We start from the raw sequence: 6679 nt of genomic DNA, 5'->3' as shown, positions 1-6679 counted from the left end.
TTTTGTGCAAAATTTTTCTGCACATGCATTTGAATATAAATTTCTGAGATTTTAAATCTGTTATTTTACCTTAATTTTAATTAAAAAATATTTTAAAACCTGCTGATTACCTATAGTATAATTAAATTTCAATATAATGCATGGCAACTGTTGGTAGTTTTGAAGTTTATATATTTTCTTGGCAAACTTCAGTTTTTGACATTTTTGACGGGTTTTTGACGGTTTAAACCAGTATTATACCCTTGTCATGTCAAAAACCACTTTTTGACGTCAAAAACCCAACCCTGTTAAGCTAAGCACAGTCTTTGGAAGTAAACGGTATCTCACATAAAAAAATAAAGAGGAAGAGAAAAGAAAAATAAATTATCAGGGAGAGATTATATTTACCCCTGTGGCAGAATTTTTTAGGCCTTTCTGCGATAGAACTCTCTAGTTTTAATATCTTTCTTCAAGATACTTTAAATAATAACAAACACATATGTTACTTATTTAAAATAACAAAAGTGCTGTGTTAACAAATATATATAATTGTTTTTAATTGAACATGAAATAAATTTTTATTCTAATATTATGGGTGATATTCTCGTATTTTGTTGGGGGGGGGGAGCACAAATTATTTCCTTATTCGCATTTTGTAAATAATTATCACAATAAAAAAATTTGTGATGACGAAATCATGCGAATCGGTTTCCTCAAATGCGCGCCTCACTTCGAGATTAGGTTGTTGTAATAAATAAAAGTGTATAAAACATATCAGATTAAAAAACTATGGAGAAATCAATAACAGCCGAAAATTAGATAGAATTATATCATTAAAAAGTAAGTACTTAAATGCACGATTCGAATTTTCCATATACCAGTTTGAAATATATCAGAATATTTAAAATTCATGCGAAAATCAATATCAATAACTGCCAAAAATGCAATCGAAGCATTCCATCGATTTATGATACTATTGTCGTAAATTGAGTGTGTCAAAAAGTGTTTATCTAAATGCATGATTCAAATATTGCGTGTAAATTTCTGTAGAAAAGAAATTTTTTGTTACTTTTCAAATGAAAAATCTTTCAGCAAGAATTCTGTTACATTCTCAGACAATGTTGCCGTGTCGCCGCATTTCTGCCACAGGGATATTTATATTTATTATATATTGGTAACTGTTTTCTTTAACTTTAATTGCCAAGGGTGCTAGCTAATGTTCAGTTCTGAAGCTTACCATAATTTACAAAAATTACGTAGGACAACTTAATCCAGCATTTTAAACCCCTAAAAATTATCCTTTTATAGGAATGATTTTAGCATGGAACTGTACCAAATTTGTTGTCAAATATTGGGAATGACCAAGAGATGACACACAAGAAACTAAAAGATATAAATTCAGGGAAAATAAATTTCAAAATAAGATATTTTTCTCTTTTAAAAATCCATTATTTCAATTGCAACTTAGGCTATACGATAAATTTTTTTTTCCAATTTTAATTTACCCAAAAATTGAACAGAATGTCTTAATACTAAAATTTGCATTGCAAATAGGTTTATTATTTAAAAATTATTTTTGACAAGTAGGCAGTGTCGGCAAGTTTTTGAAAATTAACGGTTTTACCAGTCATGTCAAAATTTTGGTGTAAGGATAGTTATTAGCTATTATAAATAAGAAGTATTTGTAAATAAAAAGAGATATAAAATTACAAGTGATCAATCAATCATGTTCTTGAACTATTTTGATATTAAACTATCTTTTGTTTTTGATAATTACATTCAAAAACACAAAATTTAGTGTATAAAATGGCAAATAATTATAAGCAAAAATGTTTAAAATTGAAATTTATACAATCCATTAATATGCTCATTCATTGAAAATAAAATTATAAAAACAATCAACATAAAACACTCAATGATCATCTTATTCATCACTTGTAAAATCAATTTTCATTTACTCCGATTTAACGCCTATCGTTCTCCGATTAACTCGTCCCTTTAATTACGACAGAAAAAAAAATCATACTCACTCTAAATTAATTTTTCAGTCCCCCATCCCCGAAAAAAAAAAGGATTTAAAAACAAAGTGGAAAAAAAAATTATTCTATGATAAGTTAGAAAGTTTTTTTTTTGCATAAAAAACCTTAACATGAGACTGACTTTAAACTACTGAGTCCTTATTCACCTCAAGTATCCTAAAATTAATAGAGAGTGCATGGCAAAAGGTCATTTAGTTTCGAACACTTTTTAAAAAAAATAATTGTTTATGCAAAAAAGAACACCAAGCAAAATGCCAATAAACCTGTCATGCCAACAACAAGCATCAAGGAGTCGAATGGTTAAATTCACAATTTGAAAAAAAAAAAAAAAAAAAACATGTAGAGGTTAGCCTAGGGAAAATTTCCGTATCAAACTCTGCCTCGCCAACTTCAATCGCCAAATTGATTTTAAACAGGAAATTTGAAAATAAAATAAAAAATAACCGTAGAGATTTGTCAGTTGGTGGCTACGAGTTGTACCCTTTGAGTTGGTTCCTTTCCCTAATGTTTTCTTAGTCTCTTGCGGGCCACTGCTCTTTAACCTAGGTGTGACTATGACTGATTGAGTGGCACCTTCTCATTATTTTCTTTAGTAACTCGTGAGCCACTGCCCGGAAGTTACCAAGACTTGGGGAATATTCTACCGCATATCAAAATATGTAAATCTTTCCCTTTTTATTGAGCAAACATGCAAATGTAAGCTTATTTTTAGCACAGTCAAAACCATAAACAGGCCAAGAAAACTAAAATTCAAATAAAAATTATTAATTTATTAAGTAAATGATTAATAATCAAATCAAATTCAAAATCAAGTAAATGTTTCATGGAAAAAAAAGCTCAATATTAATTTCCATAAAATATAGATTTTTACCATAATTCTTTTTAAAGATAAATAAGCCTACAATAATAAAGACAGCAAATATTATTATGATAGCAAGCAGAGTAAAAAAATTTAAAAGAAAAAAATTGGCTAAAATCATTTATAGAAAAAACTCAATTAGTTTTAAAATTTTTGAAAAAACAACAACAAAAAACAAATTTTTAGATTAACAATGATAACAGGTTTCATTCATCAAAATTGAATTCGATAAAATTGTTTTTTATTACATAAAAGTAAATATATTTAGACTCCTTTCGTATCTTAAAGAACAATAAACTTCAAATTTCTTTAAAACTACACAAAACAAATATTATTTTTGTAAGTTTAATGCCCTAACCTTGCGATTATTTCATCAGTGTTTACGTTTGAACAACAAACAATTTTCACGAAAAAAAATCTCTATATTCTTAGAAACTTTATTTCAGAATGGTAAAAATGATTTAAACATGTAAGCAAAGTAATTATTTTAACAAATAGACATTAACAACAGACAAGTTTAAAGAAAATGTATTTAGATACCTTGCAAGAAACAGCCCATAATCCATTCTGTTAAAAAAAAAGGAACTTTTATGAATTAGGCCTATTCCAAATGGTGAAGTAAAGATTTCATAATCAGTAAGAAAAACTAACAAATTAACTACTGCTCATAAATTCACAATAAAATCAATATACTAAAATTAAATATAACATTTCATGTGTCAATCAAACAACAGCAACAACCCACATTAACAAACACACAGAAATAACATTAGCGAGTGGTGGCATTGGCATCATTTAAAAATAAAAATATCAAAAAGTTCCTGTTCTTTTTCATAGGCATGTGAGCACCATCTATTGTTTAATAAGCAAACTAATTTACTATTATACTTCTTCAATTTCCCAAATTTTACTTAAAAACTGTTGCATCTTTTTCAGTTATAAGGGTTTAATTAGTTAAGGTATTAATATTTTGCATATTTGCAAAGAATCAGACGACCAACTGAAATGGCTTGTAATTCCATAATATTGGGTCAAGAGGCCGTTCTCACTGCATCCTATTCTCCTCTACGCGCTGCAGGAGCATGCGCGAATCGCATTTGCGTGAAGCTGCTCGTGCGATTATGTTAAAGAGCAGTGAAAATGGCACAAACACGTATGTAGAGCCATTTATATGGCATGCAAAAAATTCTCGTATATGAATTTGAAGACTCGAGTGAGAATTTGAACGGCGAATTTTTCTTTTTTAAATATATTTCTCCAATCGGTTTTTCACTCGCATCTTCAAATTAGCGAATGCGAAACTTTCGTCTGACGTAAGAATGGCGCTTACATGGCTTGGGTTGGGATTGTAAAAGACATACGTATAGACATATCCCTACGTTGGAATAGAAACGTATCCTTATGCCAACGATGCTCACGCATTCGAAGTTTGGAACAGTCGTCTTGCACTGATGATAGACAAAGTAGCTCAAAATCATTCAGTAGATGTTTATTCGACGTCATCGCAAACATCCACGAAGGTCCATGTAGTCACTCGGTAGTAGTCCACAAGACGTCCATATTTGATCTAATAGAAATTCATCAGCACCGTTCATTAAATTATGAAATAATATTAAGATAAAATTAAATGTTTACATAAAAAGTATTTTTATGTTAACATTTAAATTTTATCTCCAAATATTATTCATTACAAAACTAGATGCAACATAAAATATTTTATTATAAAAAATAGACGTAATTGACATGAACTTTCTCAGATTCTTTTTTTCTCATTATCATGGGGAACAACATTGATGCATATTAATTTTTGGTTACGCAAAAGATCTTCAATGTACGTAATTTAGTCTTTAATAAATCATAAAGAGCACTTAGCGATTTTCTTTAATTGCAATATTTTTTTTAAGGACAAAAGAAAGTAGATTTCTTTTATGAACTTGACCCCATAGTTCCTCTCTTTCAATTCTACTTCTAAGTTGGCCTAAAGCTTTTTTAAAAGCTATCTCCCCCTGGAGGTAAACTTTTAATCAACTCCTCAGTAATACTTTCTTTCAACCATAACCTGTGATAGATGCGAAAATTTATCATGATTACATAATTTTTAGATTTTTATCTATTTTTGGAAATTGTCCCCAAAAACCTTTCCAATTTCTGATACATCCAATGAAAACTGGAAGTTGAATTTTAGGATAACGTGACAGCATATTTCTCTACGAAACACTCTCAGCAAATACAGAATCTTCTTTCTCAGAACTTGCAAATTGTATAAGTTTCTGTTCTAAAAGACGCCAACATTCGATTAATGTTGTTTCCTCGCATGTTGTTTCATCAACTTCGCTAGCATTAAGATTACCTTTGATTTTCATTTTCATTGTCTATCAATAAGCTCGCTTTTTGTTCAATGAGTTTAAGTTGTCATCACTGCTTAAATTTGACATTTCCTTATCAAAATCATTGCAAGGTTTAGAGAATAATCTTAGACATTGTGTTCAAGTCGTCAATATTTTCAGAAGCCATATTTTGAATAAAGAACAAATTTTCACTGGTATAAATCTAGTATAATCACAAAAACTCAATGGACTTACTCGATATCAGATTTAACAATCCTAATCGCGGAATCCAGATGCTCCAAAATTAGATAGGCAGAATATCAAGAGTTAATTAAAAAACTTAATGACAAATAGACGAACAGACGATACACACTTAAAAAATGTAATTTCGTGAAAATAACTAAATGAAATGGTATATTAACCCAAATGACGCTTCTCATATAATTGTAAATTACTCATTTACCACGCTAAAATTAAAAAAAAAACATTTGAATTTAGTAGTATCATAACCTGCTCTCAACATTGAAGCTTTTAGAACACTAAAAATAATCGCTGCTATGGGAACAAAAAAAAACGAATTATTTGCACTTACGTGAAAAGTAAGATTGTTTATGCGAAACAAAAAAAAAGGTTGCAATTTCTGACCTCAACTATTCTTAATTTTAGGACTGTTTTTCTTTTTCTTTTGTTTTTGCACTATATACATATCATACATATTTGCTGACAATTTTAACTAAAACGCATTATGTACAAATTGTAGGAGAGTGTCTATTCTTATACGCCGCACTAGGGCTGTACAATGGGCTTTTGGCAACGGTCTGGGGACAGTCCCTGAGGATGATCCGGAGACTACGTACACACGTCACATTCCTTTGACTGGGAGGACACATTCACACATCATCCATCCGCGGATAGTAATATTGACTCGAACCAGAGCTCGATTAATCTCCAATCTAGTATCCTCAGAGGTACTGATTTGTTATGGGAACTTGGACGACTTTGTTACTCAGATAGTTTAGCATGCACCAGTCTCCAATTTGTACATGGGGAGTCATCAGCCGGCAGAGATTGGACTTATGACAACTCGGACATATGCCCAACTCCCTACTAACCCTGTTCCTCTTTATAAGCTGTTTATAAATTGTAAATATATATTAATACGTCTTAATTAGGACTGGGCTATAAATCGATATATCGCGACATATCGATTTAACGCCTATATCGGCAAACCGATACAGCAACTTTCATTCCAAGCGATACATTAGAAATCTGATTTAAGCCGTCGAGTGAAGAAGACGATATAACGATATAGCGATACACGCAAGGACTTTCTCTTACGTTCCGATGCCAACTCGCGCTGTGGAAGACGATATTGTTTCGTTATGTTGAGACGGCCTTGACTGATGAGCGGTAGAATCAGAATCACTTTTGAGACCTTATATCGTTATATCACATGTTCGTTTTCGCATTTTTGG

General features: G+C 30.6%; 2 protein-coding genes across 3 annotated transcripts in view; one reads left to right on the top strand and one right to left on the bottom strand.

The window, feature by feature from the left end:
* Positions 1-3915, bottom strand: part of LOC107453849 (Molecule interacting with CasL) — a 67980-nt gene extending 64065 nt beyond the window's left edge. For both annotated transcript variants that reach the window (XM_043047716.2, XM_043047717.2), the window contains exon 1: positions 3418-3915. The gene's annotated coding sequence lies outside the window, so the exon portion shown is untranslated. The remainder of the gene's footprint in view (positions 1-3417) is intronic.
* Positions 1-6679, top strand: part of LOC122270427 (uncharacterized) — a 43024-nt gene that overhangs the window by 14406 nt on the left and 21939 nt on the right. The window lies entirely within an intron of this gene.

This window comes from Parasteatoda tepidariorum, chromosome 4, assembly GCF_043381705.1.
Source record: "Parasteatoda tepidariorum isolate YZ-2023 chromosome 4, CAS_Ptep_4.0, whole genome shotgun sequence".
In the NCBI taxonomy this organism is placed as follows: Eukaryota; Metazoa; Arthropoda; class Arachnida; order Araneae; family Theridiidae; genus Parasteatoda; species Parasteatoda tepidariorum.
The sequence above is the reverse complement of the archived record's forward strand: the minus strand, read 5'-3'. Positions and strand labels throughout refer to the sequence as shown.